The 20,609-nt window shown below is 44.2% G+C and overlaps 1 long non-coding RNA gene across 1 annotated transcript in view; it reads left to right on the plus strand.

Annotated features, from left to right (window-relative positions):
- The first annotated feature begins 3,155 nt into the window (after positions 1-3,155).
- Positions 3,156-20,609, plus strand: part of LOC138843255 (uncharacterized) — a 51,504-nt gene continuing 34,050 nt past the window's right edge. The window contains exons 1-2 of the long non-coding RNA XR_011386408.1: positions 3,156-3,295; positions 3,852-4,112. This is a non-coding gene — a long non-coding RNA (uncharacterized lncRNA). The remainder of the gene's footprint in view (positions 3,296-3,851; positions 4,113-20,609) is intronic.

Below are 20,609 nucleotides of genomic sequence, written 5' to 3' on the forward strand. Positions count from 1 at the left end.
GCCCTATGCATTACGCGTCTAAGTAAAATCGTGCTTTTTACTACAGATAAACACCCATTCTTGATTTCTAGTATGCAGTGCCATTCCTGGCAGGGTAGTTGGTGTGTGCCTATGCATGTGCATGTCTGCTTATGAGAGGAAGCAGATGTGTGTGGAGCATTTGGGTCTGTTAATTAGAAATCCAGTTAGATTATAAAAGTATGATAGAATAAGCCAATTAGGGTAGTTGCCACTTTTTTTGACTAATAACTACTAAAAAGTTTCCTCCCTTTGTGGGGACCCTAGTAGTCACCTAACATTCGCACATTTATGAGGAGCTCCAAAGACAGTAGCAATGAAAATTGGTGCAGGACACAGATTTCTGTCCTGGCTTCCTGTTATAACCCAGTGTCATTCTCTTCTACCTTTTGTCAGCTCTGCGCTTTCTCTCTAGGAAGAACATTAGTGAGAAGCACAGAAACCAGTGACTCTTGTGGCTGTGGAATTTAAGTGGAGCAGAGAGTGGAGCAGGACCTCCCAGGCCCACCGGCTGGGCCTCCACACTCCTGAGCTTGTTTTGTGAACTTGAAGGAAGCAGTGTTCCGGACAGGGAGGGAGCAGAGAAAGGGTGGGAGAAGCTATGGAGCAAATGTTTTACAACCTGAACCTCAGAACTGTGATGCCCCAAGGAGAGCACTACTTGAAGGCAAGAAAAAAAAAGTCAAATGATTTCTCAGGGATTTTGTTTTTCATGTACATAAAAGCCATAGTTCCGTACAGGTGGCAGTATTTCGAGCACTTAGATTTCAGTTCTGTTCAATGTGAAAGAAGAATCGACTGATGTTCATTGCTGTTCCATAACTAGTGTAAAATATGTATATGCTTATCTTTATTTTTATAATATGCAAATGAGTTTATATTTATACAGTTTGAATCTTCTAGCGTTAGTTGACACTGGGTGCAATGCTTTGCATGAGAACTGTGCCTAAATGGGGCCCATCTCATTTTCCCGCACCAGCAAGTCTTGTTTGTTCTTTCTTTATTCTTTAATCTGCCTTCTCAGATTCAGAAAAAGAAAAGAGATATCTGTCTAGGAGCCCAGGGTCTGGAGAGATTGCCAGAAATGAGCAAGGGCCTGACATGTGGGTCTCAGACATTGTCCCCACCCTGCCTGTGAGTCACCAGGGGTCCCCTCCCTTTCCTCGCACAGCCTGAGTGCATGGGTGCCCTGAGTCCTTTCAGTAACTTAAGAGCATCAGGGATCCATTCTTGATTGTGCCAAGAACTCTACTGTTAAGTCTCCATCTTGGCTAGAACAGTCTGAGATGTAGCACAGCACTTTGAGGGCCCCCCACATCTGGCCAGCAGACCTTCAGAGAGGGGACTGCCTAATTGGAGAGTGACATTGCTCCTGAGTTATTGGTACACATGGAGTCTCTCATTGGACCAGTAAGACCCTGTTTTTTTTGTCTTGTTTTGTTTTGTTTTGTTTTTGACAGGCAGAATTAGACAGTGAGAGAAAGAAACAGAGAGAAAAGTCTTCCTTCTGTTGGTTCACCCCCAAAATGGCTGCTACTGCCGGTGCACTAAGCCCATCCAAAGCCAGCATTACTAGTCCACATGGGAAAGAAAAAATACCAAGAAAATAAGAATGCAAAGTCTAGAATCTGACAAACACCACCAACTCTCTGCTATGGCCTGAGAAACCAGTAGAAGATGGCCCAAGTCCTTGGACCCTGCACCCATGTGGGAGACCCGGAAGAAGCTCCTGGCTCCTGGGTTCAAATCAATGAAGCTCCGGCAATTGCAGCCAGTTGGGGAGTGAGTCATCAGATGGAAGACCTCTCTTTCTCTCTCTGTCTCTCCTCTCTATGTAACTCTGACTTTCAAATAAAAAACTAAATCTTTAAAAAAAATCTTGATGCTTTCTTCACTGATCCCCTAGATTTCTAAATCAGCTTGTGGATTTGCAAGTGTTGAAGTTCCCTTTTCCCTGAGCTGTCTTTCATGGGCTCTTCACAAAAGTCCTACCACACCCCTTACCCCCCACCACCTTGTAACTATTACCTAACCCCATGCCCCCCAACCCCCAGGGCTGTGTTTGAGGCAGAAAGGGTGGGCCCCTCAGGCACCCTATCAGAGGCTCTGTAGCTCCTGATTTGCAGATGAGAAGACAGCAGAGGAAGAAGCTTGTGGCTGAAGAAGCAGTAGCCCCAGACCAAGAAGACCTCCAGACAGTTAGGGAGAGCCACCCACTGTCCTAGCTGCACACACACACATTACCAGGGAAAAGCAGAAACCATGGGGTGGCCAGCATTTCCAAGGGAGTTGTGCAGCCAGAGGTGGGCTCCCAGGGAGAGACTGCCCTAACAGCTGTATCCAGATAACACCAAGGACTCGGGCTTTTCGCCACTGCTGTCCTTGCCTTTGGGAGAGCACTCAGGAAGCATCTGTCATCCATTTGGGCTCTGTTTTTCTTTGGTAAGGAACTCTGAGTTCTTTAAACTTGCTGAGCAGGTCACACAGATAAGCAGATGTTGATGATGACAACTAGAAATGCATTATTTATCACCCATCTTGTTCCCACCCGAAGCTGTTCTGTTTCAGGTTTCCTGAGCTTTGAAAGCAGGGTGCCAGACACAGAATGGCAGCTCTGGTGCTGAATTCAAGTGCCTGGGGTTTCCTTCTCCTATGACAGTTTCTGTCTCCCATGAGGGAGGCTGCCTGGTGGAACTTGACTTTGCAATGAGTAGGAAGGGGGTGTGGTGGGCAGAGCATGAGACAGTTCCCCTGGTGACACACACCATATTAGAATACAGTCATGCACCACATAGGTTATTCCAGTCTGCAATGGTCCACCTATGTATACAATGTTAGTCCTGTAGCAGCCTACCACCTAGTGATCAGTTATATCCTGGAGTCTGCTTGCGTCAGCACACTCCATGATATTTGTACATTAAAAGTTCGCCTAACAGTACACAGTGCATGTCTCAGTGTACTCTTGTCAGTGACGCTACTACTACATGTGGCCCCTCTATGAAGCTTCACCCTCTTTATCTTATATCCATGTACAAGAAATATTTTGAGTGAAATGTGTTTTGCTCTATGCAATGAGAATAACCCCTAGTTTCCCACATTGCTCTGTAAGCCATTTGCGTCTTCTGAGATACTAAACATCTGCTGCTCTTTAAAAGGGCTCTGAGGTCCAAGAATTTGGGGAATAATGCACTAAATAAAGCAGAGAAGTCCTTCCTGCAGGACTCAGAGGCCATTTAAGATGCTGATGTGCATGATGAGTCTGCAAAGGGGCAGAGAGGTGTCGCTCCCCCTCTTCGTGGAGGAACGACACTAAACCCTGCCTAGGCTTCATATCCGAGTCACGGCACCATTATGTCGCTCCCCCTCTTCGTGGAGGAGCAACACAGGACCCTGCGCTGTTCTTTCGTCTGTTCGGCCCTCCCCAGGTTTGCTGCTGGTTCTTCCCGGGTTGGCTACTGTCCCTTCCACCTCCGTGGAAGGGCGGTTCCCCCTGCCACATTCCCCACTTCCGCAGGGGAGCGGCACACCGCCGGCCGGCTCTCTCGGGGGCTGCACAGGTGTTCCCCTTAGATGTTCCCCTTAGATGTTCCTGGTGCATGCCATCTCTCTCCTCCTTTATAGTCCTCCTCCGCCAATCCTAACTCGGCTGCCCACACGCCGAGCACGCCGCTCTCCTCCAATCAGGAGCAAGTCCTACAGTTTATTGGCTGAACTGGAGGCAGCTGTGTAGAAGCTGTTTTCTTCTCTCCCAGCGCCATATTGTGGGAGAGCAGATGCATAGAATAAGTCTTAATTCCAGTAACAGTATAGTTCGAGTTGCTCCCCACAGAGAGGGCACAGTGTGTCCTCGTGTTTGTGTGTCTGAGCATGGAGGGGATCCTTTCTTGCGAGGTGGCTGTGGACATGGGTGTGCACCACCCACATGGCCACAGGAGGCTGCCTGAGGCCTTTCAGATGACCACAGCCTGCTTTTGTTTCTGTCACACAGGAGACATTGTGGCTAAGAGTGCTGCATCCAGACTGCGCCCAGCTGAGTCTTGTGCCCCAGTTTTCTCGTGCGTCAAAAAGGGAACACAATCAACCTCCTACACTTGGTAGGAATATTAAATGAGATACCATGGGTGTATTGCTAACCAAATACAGCTAATGTTATTCTGGTGCATAGTTCTCTCTCTTGGAAAAAAAAAACACATCATCAATCTAAGATACATTATCTTTCAATATCTACAACTTCGTGATGTAATTGTACAATACCTTTACAAACTTTAAAAGAATAAAACTTTCTGAGAACCCAAAAACATGTACCATAAAAAATGCACCATAACTCTTTTTTTAAAAAAAAGAGCAGACTATAAATTTAGAGACTTCTCCAGTATCCAGCTGGAATTTTTAACAATTTTTGTCTATTACATGTATTAATTGACTATTTGCACTGATGATCAAATCTTTGCTTTAAAAATGAATGCTAAGTAAAATATGAATTGAATATGTACAGGTTATACATAAAGCCAGAAAAAAGTCAGGAAGCTAGCTGCAATTATGAAAATGTTATGTGAATGTCTGGCTCACACAATGAAGAGATACCAGGACCACTGAACTGATGTGATCCCACTGGGTTGACACACTCTGCACGGAGATCAGGTGATTGGCCTGAGTGAGTCTGGAGGACCCCAAGAGCTTTTTTTCTTTTTTAAAAAGATTTATTTACTTGTAAGTCAGTTACACAGAGAGAAGGAGAGGCAGAGAGAGTCTTCCATCCGCTGGTTCACTCCCCAATTGGCCACAATGGCCAGAGCTGCACTGATCCGAAGCCAGGAGCCAGGAGCCAGGAGCTTCTTCTGGGTCTCCCACATGAGTTTCAGGGTCCCAAGGACTTGGGCCATCTTCTACTGCTTTCCCAGGACATAGCAGAGAGCAGGATCAGAAGTGGAGCAGCCAGGACTTGAACTAGCACCCATATGGAATGCTGGCACTGCAGACAGCTGCTTTACCCACTTCACCACAGTGCCAGCCCATGACAAGAACTTTTAAAGGTAGATTTCTTCAGGCTGGCACTGTGGTGTAGTAGGTTAAGGCTCTACCTGTGGTACTGGCATCCCATATGGGCATCAGTTCATGTCCTGGTTGCTCCACTTCACATCCATCTCTCTGCTAATGTGCCTGGGAATGCAGTAGAAGATGGATCAGGTTCTTGGGTCCCTGCACTCTTGTGGGAGACCAGGAAGAAACTCTTGGCTTCTGGCTTCGGATAAGAGTGAACCAATGGATGGAAGATATTTCTCTTTCTCTTTCTCTTTCTCTCTCTCTCTCTCTCTCTCTCTCAAACTCAGCCTCTCAAATAAATAAATCAATCTTTAAAAAAAAGAATTATTTAGACTCCCGGCAAGATGGCGGAATAGGAAGGGAGCACACTGATAGTCTGGGGAGAGATAGTTTAATAAAAGTGGAGATACTGCAGGTTCAAGGAAGAGTAGGGGAGGAAACAGCAGAAGAAACTCTTCCGGAACGCGTGACTCACAGCGGACCTGCGTGGACAGCGTGGGAGCCCACAGTTTGGGACACCAGCGGCAGACTCAACACACCAGCGCTGGAACGCGAGGTGAGCCGAACCTCAATAGCCCGAGACACCGGCAGGCAAGCGGAGAGAGGAGACTAGAGGGAACGACCCCCCGGGGGGGGGAAGTTCACAAGGCTAACTGGAAGAGAGAGAGAGAGAGAGAGAAAAAAAAAAGGGTGACTAGTACGGACACGGGTTTCTCTCTCTCCGCTCACCTCTCAAGGGCGAGCAAGACAAAGAGCAGGCGCCATCTTGGACATACGTCATAAGCAGAGCGACCTCAGGTCTGCACCGGCCCTGAGCCTAGCAGAAAAACCTGACTCTGGGCGGGGCGAATTAACAGGAGATTAGGAGCTAGTAAATTTGTGGTGCTACTGAACTGAGACTGTGAAAAAAGAGACGGTGGGGGAGAGAACTCACGGAATTCACGTGAGCACTCTCCAGAGACGCTACAATTCCGTAACTTTGGCAACCCAGTGGGAGGCTGAAGGAGAATTTGAGCCCACTCTGAGGGCCGAACAGATTCCCTGTGGGGATCTTGGGAAAGAGCTTCCGATCTCTGGCTCCTGTGGGTATATCATTTGCCTGCTAACTACCTCCAACTTCATTCAGCTGTGCGGAATTACTTCCCTTTTGAATCAAAAAAAAAAAAAAAAAAAAAAAAGAAAGAGAGAGAGAGATTTACCATGCCTAACCTGGGAGTGTCACCTTTGGCACACCAAACAGAGCTCTCAGGCCACACCCATCTCAAGCCCTAAGGCTCCATCAAAAACAGATAGTCCACTTAATCTAGAGTCATAGTATAACAAGAAAAAGCACCACAGTGAAGAAACCAAATATCTCCAATATGCCAAATAACAAACGCAAAAACCGAGGTAATAAAAACAAGGAAGTCACCATGACGCCCTCAAATGAAAAAGACACCCCAATTCAAGATTATGAAGATGATGACATACAAGAAATGCAAGAAGCAGATCTCAAAAAATTGATAAGAACATTAAGAAGTTCTCAAAAACAAATTCTTGAACTACACAAATCCTTAATGGACAAGATAGAAAATCTCTCTCGTGAAAATGAAATATTAAGGAGGAATCAAAATGAAACGAAACAACTAGTACAACAGGAAACTGTGATAGTGACTGAAGTGAAGAATTCAATAGATCAAATGAAAAACACAATAGAGAGCCTTACAAACAGAATGGGTGAAGCAGAAGAGAGAATATCGGACTTAGAAGACAGAGAACAGGAAAGGATACAGTCAGACCAAAGAAAAGAAGAGGAAATTAGAAATCTGAAACATATTGTCGGGAATCTTCAGGATACTATTAAAAAAACCAACATTCGGGTTCTAGGAGTTCCTGAAGGCATGGAGGGGGAGAAAGGATTAGAAGGCCTTTTTAGTGAGATATTAGCAGAAAATTTCCCAGGTTTGGAGAAGGACAGAGAAATCCTAGTACAGGAAGCCCACAGAACCCCTAATAAACACGACCAAAAGAGATCCTCACCACGACACGTTGTAATTAAACTCTCCACAGTGAAACATAAAGAAAAGATCCTAAAATGTGCAAGAGAGAAACGTCAGATTACTCTCAGAGGATCTCCAATCAGACTCACAGCTGACTTCTCATCAGAAACTCTAAAAGCTAGGAGGGAATGGCGAGATATAGCCCAGGTACTAAGAGAGAACAACTGCCAGCCCAGAATATTATATCCTGCAAAGCTCTCATTTGTGAATGAAGGTGAAATAAAGACTTTTCATTGCAAACAGAAATTGAAAGAATTTGTTGCCACTCGTCCAGCCCTGCAAAAGATGCTTAAAGATGTGTTACACACAGAAACACAGAAACACGGTCATCAATATGAAAGAAGGTAAAGGAAGGAAACCAAGGAAGGAAACCTCACAGCAAAAGATCACAGGGAATTCAAAGCATATATTAGAACTTATCTTTGGCAAATGGCAGGGCAAAGTTACCACTTATCATTAGTTACTTTGAACGTGAATGGCCTGAACTGTCCAGTTAAAAGACACCAATTGGCTGATTGGGTTACGGAACAAAACCCATCTATATGCTGCTTACAAGAAACACATCTTTCCAACAAAGATCCATACAGACTGAAAGTGAAAGGCTGGAAAAAGATATACCATGCCAACAGAAATGAAAAAAGAGCGGGCGTAGCCATCTTAATATCGGACAACATAAACTTTACCACAAAAACTGTTAAGAGAGACAAAGAGGGACACTATATCATGATTAAGGGATCAATTCAACAGGAAGATATAACAATTATCAATGTATATGCACCTAACTACAGGGCACCAGTTTATCTAAAAGATTTATTAACGGACTTAAAGGGAGACTTAGACCCCAATACAGTAGTACTGGGGGACTTCAATACTCCACTCTCAGAAATAGACAGATCAATAGGACAGAAGATCAACAAGGATACAGTAGATTTAAATGACACTATAGCCCAAATGGATCTAACAGATATATACAGAACTTTCCATCCTACAGCTAAAGATTTTACATTCTTCTCAGCAGTACATGGAAGCTTCTCTAGGATTGACCACATACTAGGCCATAAAGCAAGTCTGAGCAAATTCAAAAGAATTAGAATCATACCATGCAGCTTCTCAGACCATAAAGGAATGAAGTTGGAAATTAGTAACTCAGGAATCCCTAGAGCATACGCAAACACATGGAGATTGAACAACATGCTCCTGAATGAACAATGGGTCATAGAAGAAATCAAAAGAGAAATCAAAAACTTTCTGGAAGTAAATGAGGATAACAGCACAACATACCAAAACTTATGGGACACAGCAAAAGCAGTGTTAAGAGGAAAGTTTATATCAATAGGTGCCTACATCAAGAAATTGGAAAGACACCAAATAGATGAGCTTTCAATTCACCTCAAGGATCTAGAAAACCTACAGCAAATCAGACCCAAATCTAGTAGGAGAAGAGAAATCATTAAAATCAGAGAAGAAATCAACAGGATTGAATCAAGAAAAACATTACAAAAAATCAGCCAAACGAAGAGCTGGTTTTTTGAAAAAATAAACAAAATTGACACCCCATTGGCCCAACTAACTAAAAAAAGAAGAGAAAAGACCCAAATCAATAAAATCAGAGATGAAAAAGGAAATGTAACAACAGACACCACAGAAATAAAAAGAATCATCAGAAATTACTACAAGGACTTGTATGCCAGCAAACAGGGAAACCTATCAGAAATGGATAGATTCCTGGACACATGCAACCTGCCTAAATTGAACCAGGAAGACATCGAAAACCTAAACAGACCCATAACTGAGACAGAAATTGAAACAGTAATAAAGGCCCTCCCAACAAAGAAAAGCCCAGGACCAGATGGATTCACTGCTGAATTCTACCAGACGTTTAAAGAAGAACTAACTCCAATTCTTCTCAAACTATTCAGAACAATCGAAGAAGAGGGAGTCCTCCCAAATTCTTTCTATGAAGCCAGCATCACCTTAATTCCTAAGCCAGAGAAAGATGCAGCACTGAAAGAGAATTACAGACCAATATCCCTGATGAACATAGATGCAAAAATCCTCAATAAAATTCTCGCCAATAGAATGCAACAACACATCAGAAAGATCATCCACCCAGACCAAGTGGGATTTATCCCTGGTATGCAGGGATGGTTTAATGTGCGCAAGACAATCAATGTGATACACCACATTAACAGACTGCAGAAGAAAAACCATATGATTATCTCAATAGATGCCGAGAAAGCATTTGATAAAATACAACACCCGTTCATGATGAAAACTCTAAGCAAACTGGGTTTGGAAGGAACATTCCTCAATACAATCAAAGCAATCTATGAAAAACCCACAGCCAACATCCTATTGAATGGGGAAAAGTTGGAAGCATTTCCACTGAAATCTGGAACCAGGCAGGGATGCCCACTCTCACCACTGCTATTCAATATAGTTCTGGAAGTTCTAGCCAGAGCTATTAGGCAAGAAAAAGTAATTAAAGGGATACAAATTGGGAAGGAAGAACTCAAACTATCCCTCTTTGCAGATGACATGATTCTGTATTTAGGGGACCCAAAGAACTCTACTAAGAGACTATTGGAACTCATAGAAGAGTTTGGAAAAGTAGCAGGGTATAAAATCAATGCACAAAAATCAACAGCCTTTGTATACACAGAGAATGCCATGGCTGAGGAAGAACTTCTAAGATCAATCCCATTCACAATAGCTACAAAAACAATCAAATACCTTGGAATAAACTTAACCAAAGATGTTAAAGATCTCTACGATGAAAATTACAAAACCTTAAAGAAAGAAATAGAAGAGGATACCAAGAAATGGAAAAATCTTCCATGCTCATGGATTGGAAGAATCAATATCATCAAAATGTCCATTCTCCCAAAAGCAATTTACAGATTCAATGCAATACCAATCAAGATACCGAAGACCTTCTTCTCAGATCTGGAAAAAATGGTGCTGAAATTTATATGGAGGCACAAGAGACCTCGAATAGCTAAAGCAATCTTGTACAACAAAAACAAAGCCGGAGGCATCACAATACCAGATTTCAGGACATACTACAGGGCAGTTGTAATTAAAACAGCATGGTACTGGTACAGAAACAGATGGATAGACCAATGGAACAGAATTGAAACACCAGAAACCAACCCAAACATCTACAGCCAACTTATATTTGATCAAGGATCTAAAACTAATTCCTGGAGCAAGGACAGTCTATTCAATAAATGGTGCTGGGAAAATTGGATTTCCACGTGCAGAATCATGAAGCAAGACCCCTACCTTACACCTTACACAAAAATCCACTCAACATGGATTAAAGACCTAAATCTACGACCTGACACCATCAAGTTACTAGAGAACATTGGAGAAACCCTTCAAGATATTGGCACAGGCAAAGAATTTCTGGAAAAGACCCGGGAGGCACAGGCAGTCAAAGCCAAAATCAACTATTGGGATTGCATCAAATTGAGAAGTTTCTGTGCTGCAAAAGAAACAGTCAGGAGAGTGAAGAGACAACCGACAGAATGGGAAAAAATATTTGCAAACTATGCAACAGATAAAGGGTTAATAACCAGAATCTACAAAGAGATCAAGAAACTCCACAAAAACAAAACCAACAACCCACTTAAGAGATGGGCCAAGGACCTCAATAGACATTTTTCAAAAGAGGAAATCCAAATGGCCAACAGGCACATGAAAAAATGTTCAAGGTCATTAGCAATCAGGGAAATGCAAATCAAAACCACAATGAGGTTTCACCTCACCCCGGTTAGAATGGCTCACATGCAGAAATCTACCAACAACAGATGCTGGCGAGGATGTGGGGAAAAAGGGACACTAACCCACTGTTGGTGGGAATGCAAGCTGGTCAAGCCACTATGGAAGTCAGTCTGGAGATTCCTCAGAAACCTGAAGATAACCCTACCGTTCGACCCAGCCATCCCACTCCTTGGAATTTACCCAAAGGAATTTAAATTGGCAAACAAAAAAGCGGTCTGCACCCTAATGTTTATTGCAGCTCAATTCACAATAGCCAAGACCTGGAACCAACCTAAATGCCCATCAACGATAGACTGGATAAAGAAATTATGGGATATGTACTCTTTAGAATACTATACCGCAGTAAGAAACAACGAAATCCAGTCATTTGCAACAAAATGGAGGAATCTGGAACACATCATGCTGAGTGAAATAAGCCAGTCCCAAAGGGACAAATACCATATGTTCTCCCTGATCGGTGACGACTGACTGAACACCAAGAGGGAAACCTGTTGGAGTGAGGTGGACACTATGGGAAATGGTGGCTTGATCAGCATAGCCCTGACTGTTAATGAACAACTTAATACATTATCCCTCTTAGTAGTTTTTTTTATCTGTTCTACTTAATATGACTGGTTTAGATCTGTAATTGATGCACAGTTATTCTTAAGTGTTGAAAATTAACTGAAATGTGATCCCTGTTGAACATGGTGGTGGGAATGGGAGAGGGAAGAGATGTATAATTTGGGACATGCTCAGGCTGACTTGCCCCAAGTGGTGGAGTTGGAAGCATACCAGGGGATTCCAATTCAATCCCATCAAGGTGGCATGTACCAATGCCATCTCACTGTTCCAGGTGATCAGTTTCAGTTCACAGTTGGTCATGGTGAAGGGACTGGGAGTCAAAGGGAACACATAGACAAGTCTAGTACCTGCTAACGCTAACCGATGGAGTAAATAAAGGGGAGAGTGATCCAACATGGGAAGTGAGATACTCAGCAGACTCATAGAATGGCAGATGTCCTAAATAGCACTCTGGCCTCAGAATCAGCCCTAAAGGCATTCGGAGCTGGCTGAAAAGCTCATGAGAGTATTTCAGGCATGGAAAGCCAAGACACTCTGGCAAAAGATCTCTGCGAGTGAGATCCCAGTGGAAAGAACAGGTCATCAAAGAAGGAGGTACCTTTCTCTGAAGGGAGGAGAGAACCTCCACTTTGACTATGACCTTGTCTAAACAAGATAAGAGTCGGAGAACTCAGAGGGCTTCCATAGCCTTGGAAACTCATGACTGGAGCATAGGGAGATTGCTGATGCCATAGAGAGGAGTGTCAATTGGTAAAGTCAACAACAGGAGTCACTGTGCACTTACTCCTCATGTGGGATCTCTGTCCTTAATGTGCTGTACATTGAGATTTAATGCTATAACGAGTACTCAAACAATATATTTCACTTTGTGTTTCTATGGGGGTGCAAACTGTTGAAATCCTTACTTAATGCATACTAAACTGATCCTCTGTAAAAAAAAAAAAGAAAAGAAAAAAAAAGAAATTATCAATTCCCAACTTGACTCTCACTGGGATTAAACATGACAATAGGTCTGCTCTGATTTCATCATCATTTAAAAAAATCATCTATTATTTTTCACTTTGTGTTTCTGTGTGGGTGCAAACTGTTGAAATCCATACTTAATGTATACTGAGCTGATCTTCTGTATATTAAGATAATCGAAAATGAATCATGATATGAATGGAAGGGGAGAGGGAGTGGGAAAGGGGAGGGTTGTGGGTGGGAGGGACGGTATGGGGGGGAAGCCATTGTAATCCATAAGTCGTACTTTGGAAAATTATATGCATTAAATAAAAGTTTAAAAAAAAAAAAAGAATTATTTAAAAAAAAGATTCCTCCCCCGCCCAGGGACTAGCATTTGGCACAGGGGTTAAGAGATCCCTTGAGAAGCTTGTATCCAATCTCAGATGGACCACCTGGGTTTGAATTCCAGCCCTGCTTCCAATTCCATCTTTCTGCTAAAGCTGTCCCTGGGAGGCAGCAGATGATGGCTCAAGTACTTGGGCCCCTGCCAACCCTGTCAGAAGGCCAGTTCCTGGCTCCTCGCTTTGGCCTGGACCTGCCCTGGCTGTCATGGCCATTTGGGGAGTGGACAAGTTGTTGGAAGGTCTCTGATTGTGTCTGTGCCTCTCTTTCATTCCGCCTTTCAAATAAAAAATGAAAATAAAAAAATAGTACCCCAGTTTTAAAATTTCCAACAGAAAAAATTATTGTGGTCAAATAGACAGAGACCCTCTGTTCCCCAGCTCCCCATGGGAGGAGGGGTACAGCTTTACCTTGAGCAGGATGGGCTGCTGGTATTCCTCATCTTACCCAGCTGCTTAAGATGGGAGCCCTTTCCCAAGTCCTCTTGCACTCACAGGGCAGGGCCAAGAACATGGGTCTGACTGCCCTGCCCAGCTTCCACACCAGGCGAGGCTCCCCATCAGTAGAGGCAGGAGATGGAAGGCAAAGCTCCAGTCTGACCCTGCAGTGGGATCTCTGCAGACACATCAGTGTCTGTGGGGTCAGACTGCAGTGGACCCTGGTTGCCAGCTGTATAGAACTACAAGTCCAGTCCCTGAGTATTGTAATCCCTGGGATCTTTCACTTCCTGAGGCTGTCCGGCTCTTCCGTTTCTCAATTCTCCAATTCTGGGTTCCCAGGGGTAACTTCAGTGCCAGGCGTCCCCCTTGAGGTCATAATCCTCCTTTATGTCCCTGTGCGACTCCCCTGCTCCCTCTCAATCTAGTGCAAACCTGCTTTAGGCCGGCTTGGTGTTGAACTCTGTAAAAACACACTTAAGAACTGGCGATTTAGTAACTGCACTTTTGTGGTTGGGAGGCGTTAGGGGAAAGAACGAGGTGGGGTTTGTGGGTCTCAGAGGAAATACGATTAAAGGGGAAACAGCCTGGTTGCAGGGTCCCTCCTAGAAGGCCCCTCTGCCAGTCCCAGGGCAGGGCGCAGGCCTCTGTCCAGGGGAAACGTCAGTGCTCTGAGTCCTGAGGACACTAGCGTTGCTTGGGGCAGTCTGGAAAACCACTGCCTAAGATGGAGACCTGGGGGCTGGTGGAAGATGCTGGGAGCCCCGTGATGCTAGCGAGCAGCCGAGAAGCCCGGAGCTCCTACAGGAGCCGCAGAGGAGCGGAGTCCACGCGGAGTGGGAAGGCCAAGCACCTGCGCCAGGCTGCACCCCCTCAGGGGCAGTCAGAGCAGGACTGAGCAGGCCTGAAAGCAGCCACAAGCCACACGGACCAATCAGCGCATAGCTGAGGCCTCTCTGGCAGAAGGGGCTGATCCTCACCATCCCACTTGTGCCTGGGTGGAAGGCTTTGCGCAGGCTGTTTAGGAGGTGATGGGGTCGCTAGCAGGGAGCCCTCGTGAATGGCATTAGTGCCCTGGTAACAGATGCCCAGGAGAGCTCATTGGCTTCCGGTGCCTGCACGACACCTTCTACCAAGCAGAGAGCAAGCTCATCAGACACGAAACCACCGACGCCTTTTTCTTGGACTTTCCAGAGTCTAGAAGTGTGAGAAACAAACTTCTAGTGTTTGTAAGTTTCATAGCCTAAGGTGTTCTTTAGAGCAGTCTGAATGGACTAAGGCCGCACGCACTTGCTGGAAGCTATTTTGCTGTTTGGGGCAGTGGAAAGCCAGCACCGGAGAAGACCTGTGCGTACGGCTGGTTTTCCCGTGGTCGCAGATCCTCCATCCTCACGCTGGGTTACACACTGGGTTACTCACCCTCACCCTCGAGGCCTGCTCACAATATTTCTTCTTCATAGCATTCCCTTCACCAGCTGAATGACCACCCCTTGTCCTGGTCCAGCTCACTTGCTACCTCCTCCTTGTTGCCACCTACAATCTTTCAGGTGCAGTCACCTTTCCTCTTCCCCATACCACCCAGTGCCTCAGTGGGCAATGCAGCAATTGTATCATCTGCCTCCGAGCTAAAGTTGTTTCCGTGCCTATTTCATCTTCAGAAACTTAAGCTCTAGAGAGGAACAACTGGGCCTGGGTCCCCCTCTCCCTAGCGCCTATTCCAGAATCTTCCATGCAAGATCTATTCCATGCATATAAATTAAAATTAATTTTTAATTAAATTAAAATTATTTCCTATTTGAATCTAGGGAGGGTGGGAGTAAGGAGGATTATTATTCCCAGCTTCCACATCCAAGAATATGGCCATGAAGCTTTATTGCCCTATCTGCTATAGTAAAATGAAATAGTGATGTGTAATTAAAGACATTAGTCCAGCTCCTTCCTTTGTACAAATCCAAATTCTCACTCACTCATGGACACACACTTGCCATTTTTCAGCCTTGGCATGTGGTCACTCTTGCACAGCAAGGAAGAGAGCATAATGAAATATTTCCCAGTGCTTTGGACTGGCAAAACTGTGTTTATACAATTACATGAAAACAAGCTAATGTGATGGCATTGCTGAGGTTTAATGGTTTGGGGTCAGGAAATTACAGTTCCCTGGTTACACATTTCCCTGCAGATTGGTTTACATCTCATCAGAAAGGAATCTTGCTTTGGAGTTATTCCTTCATGCTTTGGGGCTGATTATAAATAAGGGACTGGGGAAATGACTTCTTATGCTACCCTTGATCTTAGCTAAAATGACTTCTTAAGTGAATTTCATTTCTTCCTGAGAGACAAATATGCAGAGAAGTGCACTCAGCTTCCAGAGGCACCAGAAAATTCCATGAACTACCTTTATGAGGCGGCAACACAAAGAATGATAAGGATGGCTTTTCAGCTGGTCAGATTTGTCTTTCAACTGACTTGTCAAGCCCTGTGGGCCTTGCCAGTACCCCAGGGACATCAGCTATAGCAAGGCACTAGGAACAGCACTGGACGTGTGATCAGAAAACCTGGTTAAAGACCGAGAGAGGTCCCAAGAAGCCATAGGACCCCAGGCAATGACATGTAACTTCTCAAGGACTTAGAGTGTATGTCTATGTATGCAATGATTTCTTGGGCTTCTTTGCACTGAGCTGAACCTATGCCAGTTCATTAGACTCCTATCCCACATCTACCAAATCCCTGGAGCTGACCCATCAACACTGGGGTCATTGTTCTAATTGTGCTGACTCACACACATGTTCTGACCTGGTTCTCTTTGTAACTAACTCTGCACTTGCCACACTGTGGCCTGAAGCAATGGGATTTGACTGAATCTGGGACAGCTTCCCCTTGTCCAAACATGGCATTAAAGGAATGGCTCCGGAACTTCTGCCTTAACAGATAATCAATGAATAATTTATATGATCACTGACATTTAAGGATTTCTTTGGGGATTACTTTGGAACTCAAAGGCAAATAACTAAATGTTTATGTTCTGAGCCAAAGAGGTTGGATGAGTGGGACATTGGCTGTGCAGGGACAATCACTTGAAAAATGAGGCAGACATTCTATACCACTCAAGGAAAAAGTAAAGCAGGGCTTACCAGACAAGTTTACAACTCTGGGCATCTCTGTAATACCATCTGAGAAGCTCTGTTTTTGAAACATGGACTGGCAAGACCGTAACATGAGGCATCTCTGAAGTCAAGCTTACCAGATGCAATTGCAAACAGACTTGTGTTGCATGATAAGGATTGTAAAATAAGGAAGGTCAAAAGGATCGTGTTAGCAAACCCACCTTGGTTTTGACATCTTGTGCACCTGGAGCTATTGGCATTCCCAAACACTATTGTTTTGAGGTTTGCCTTCTTTGTACTCATCTGCTGAGGGAACAATGGAAGCTGGATCACTATAGTAGCAATTGGGAATATCTATCTATAGTCATCAATGTAGGGCCTGGGGTTATGGTTCAGTGGGTTAAGCTGCTGCTTGTGATGCCAACATCCCATATGAGCACCAGTTTGAGTCCTGGCTGCTCCACTTCTAATCCAGCTCCCAGCTAATGTGGCTAGGAAAGCAGTAGAAGATGGCCTGACTACTTGGGCCCCTGCACTCACGGGAGAGACCTGGATGGAGTTCCAGTCTCCTGACTTCTGCCTGGCCCAGCCCCTATTGCTGTGGCCATTTGGGGAATAAACCAAATGATGGAAAGTCTCTTTGTCTCTCTATGCCTCTCCCTCTTTCTCTGTGTGTCACTCTTTCAAAGAAAATAAAATATTTTTAAAAACCAATGTGTCCAACTGCTTTCATCAAGTTGCTTGAATCAGAAATCTATCTCCAAATCTTAGATAGATAGTCAAAGATATATAAGGAGGATTTAAAAAAATTTTGGAAAATGGACTTAAAAGATTATTTTTGATGCAAAAATATAAATCATGCATAGTTTTTTTTTTCATAATATACATTTCCCCAAAATTTTTGAAGACCTCCTTATGTATAATGATGTTTTCAGAAAAAATTTAAAGCAACAATGGGGAATTATTCAGTAAAATATATGATAGAAAATATCACTAAAATGATGCTTCTAAAGAATGTTTTGGGCCGGTGCAGAGGCATAGCAGGTAAAGCTGCCATCTGCATTGCCGGCATCTCATATGAGAGCAGGTTTGAGTTCCAGCTGCTCCACTTCCAATCCAGCTCCAAAGCAGTAGAAGATGGCCCAAGTCCTTGGGCCCCTGCACCCATGTGAGATACCTGGAAGGAGCTCCAGACTCCTGGCTTTGGATCAGCCCAGCTCTGGCCATTGCAGCCATTTAGGGAGTGAACCAGCAGATGGAGGACCTCTCTCCCTCTCTCTCCCTTGTCCTCTCCCTCTCTCTTTCTCTCTCTGCCTCTCTGTAACTCTGCCTTTCAAATAAATAAATAAATCTTTAAAAAAATGCTTTATGGAACAGGCCTTGTGGTTCCCCGGGTTAAGCCACTGTTTGAAACACTTGCATCCCATATTAGAGTGCCTGGTTCAAGTCCCAGTCATTCTGCTTCCAATCCAGTTTCTTGCTAATGTACCTAGGAGGCAGGAGATAATGGCTCAAGTATTTGGGTTGCTGCTACCACCCAGGTATGAGACCTGGATGGAGTTCCTGGCTCCTGGCCTTGGCCCAGCACAGGCCTGCCTGGTTGTTTTTTTGTTTGTTTGTTTTTTGTTTTTTGTTTTTGACAGGCAGAGTTAGTGAGAGAGAGAGAGAGAGAGAGAGAGAGAGAGAAAGGTCTTCTTTCTGTTGGTTCACCCTCCAAATAGCCAGTACGGCCAGTGCACTGTGCCAATCCAAAGCTGGGAGCCAGGTGCTTCCTCCTGGTCTCCCATGCAGGTACAGGGCCCAAGAACTTGGGCCATCCTCCACTGCCTTCCTGGGCTACAACACAGAGCTGGACTGGAAGAGGAGAAACTGGGACAAAATCCGGCGCCCCAACCAGGACTAGAACCCAGGGTGCCGGTGCCGCAGGTGGAGGATTAGCCAAGTGAGCCATGGTGCCAGCCCAGGCCTGCCTGTTGAGGCCATTCTCTCTCTCTCACTCTCGCTCTCTCTCTCTCTTCCTCTCTCTCCTCTCAACCTCTCTCTTGATTTCAAATAAATACTTTCTTGAAAGTGTTTTATAATATACATTTTTGTTGCATTGTGAGCTAATATAGCTTTTTCTAATACATGAAGACAATGATACACGACAACATAAGCAGAGATAACTTTTGATTTCGAAGGAGGGTGATTTTTTCCCCTTCTCCTTTACTCTTTGCTCTACTTCCCAAATACTCACCATGAGGTTTACCTTGAGAGGTGAGCACTTGGCCTAGTGGTATGGGGATATCCAGCTTCAGTTCCTGGCTCTGGCTCCTGACTGCAACTTCCTGCTAATGCATACCCTGGGAGGCAGAGGTGATGGCTCAGCCAACTGTGTTCATGTGGGACCAAGACTGAGCTCCTGGCTCCTGTCTTGGGCTTCAGCCAAGCCTTATTTTTCTTTAAAGAATTATTTATTTATTAGAAAGAGTTACAGAGGGAGAGAGTGAGAGAGAGAGAGAAAATGACTGAGGGGATCAATCTTCCATCTCTGGTTCACTCCTCAAATGGCTGCAATGGCCAGGGCTGGGCCAGGCCAAAGCCAGGAGCCAGGAGCTTCTTCCGGGTCTCCCACATGGGTGCAAGGGTCCAAGGATTTGGGCCATCCTCTGCTGCTTTCCCAGGCCATGGCAGGGAGCTAGATAGTAAGTGGAAGAGCCAGGACTTGAACCAGTGACTATATGGCATGCTGGTGCTACATATGGCAGCTTAACCCACTGTACCACAGCATCAACCCCTAAGCCCTGACTATTGTGGGCATTTGAGACAATTAAACAGCAGATGAGATCTCTCTCTCTCTCTATCTTTCTCTTTCTCTTTCTCTCTCCTTCTCAAAGAAATTTTATCCTAAAATTATAAAAATAACTTAAAAACCAACAACTGATGCTTGTCCCTTTAATAATGACCCCTCATCATTTGACATGAGTTTGTGTCCTGGCTCATCCCCCACTCTCCCCTCTCCCCTCTCCCTACAAATACACTGAAATGAGAAATGCAAAACCACAGGCCTCGCTTCAGCAGTGTAGTTACAAATGTCACAGCCCATACAGACACAGTTCCTGGGAAATCCCAAGGTGGAGTGCGGTGGAAGCAATGCCTTATCTGTTTCCAAATGATTGTTTGGAGGCCATCAGGAAGAAACCCAGATGGGCATTTATTGGTGACTGTCAACCTCTGAAACCCTAGGCACAGTGAGGTAGAAGAAGAGCAGCTTGTTATCAACACTGCTGTGTCTTGGAAGGGGTCCTGGATGATTGGACACTTTTTCTTAGGAACTCCAAGAAGGTTCCAGAGATTTCTCCTCTAAGTTTATCTACCCTGAAGAAGTCAGGGTGGTGCTTGGGAAAAACAGGGTACACTTCAGGTCTACATGAAGCTTTTCTGCATTTTCTGATCTTTTTGCGTGAGATCGTGCTCCTTTTACTAGAAGATTTTCTATTTTTGACATCATCATCAAGAGGGATATGTAAAAAGGGTGCATGGAAAAGAAGACTCCGAAGGTGGTGGAAGAGAGAACTTTTTACTTTCTTTTTTATACTTTCTCTGTATTTTCTAAGTGCTTTGCCATGAAACTATATTCCATTTTCCATTAGAAAAAAAAATCCTTTAAGTGGATTCTAGAGAAATGTTTCTGTCCATGGCTGGCTATGCTTTTATTTCTGGAGTTAGGAAAGGGATTTTTCTCAGCCACTCAATGGCTCTCATGACTAGAAGTCCACATACCTCAATTCCAGTGCTGTCTGTCACAGGCATTTACTGAGGATTTGTCAGATACTTGGGACTGTGTAGGAGTTCATTTGCTTCATTCCTTCAAGAAAAGTTTTAGATAGTTGGCATTTTTAATGCATTAATAAATGCATTTGTCTCTGCACTTAAAATGAATACATAAATAAAATCTTTTAAAAAGTATTGATGCATTTCACCAAACAAAAATATTTTGAAAAAAAAATGCCAAACTGAGAGGAAATACTATGAATATTTGCCACAAATAAGAAGCTAATGTCCCTAAAATAAAAATAACTCCTTAGGGGAATGCAGGCCAAAAGTAAGAGAGAAAAGAAGGCAAAGGCACTCACAGATATTTCACCCAAACAGAGGAGAAAAATAGCCTAAACATGGGAAAAGGTGTTTAACTCCACTCGTAATGATAATGCAAATTCCAACTTCACTGAGATGCCACTTCTCCTTAATCTGATGGATGGAAGTTTGACAGTGTGACACCACAGTCCCTT

The sequence above is a fragment of the Oryctolagus cuniculus genome, chromosome 2, assembly GCF_964237555.1.
Source record: "Oryctolagus cuniculus chromosome 2, mOryCun1.1, whole genome shotgun sequence".
Classification (NCBI taxonomy): domain Eukaryota; kingdom Metazoa; phylum Chordata; class Mammalia; order Lagomorpha; family Leporidae; genus Oryctolagus; species Oryctolagus cuniculus.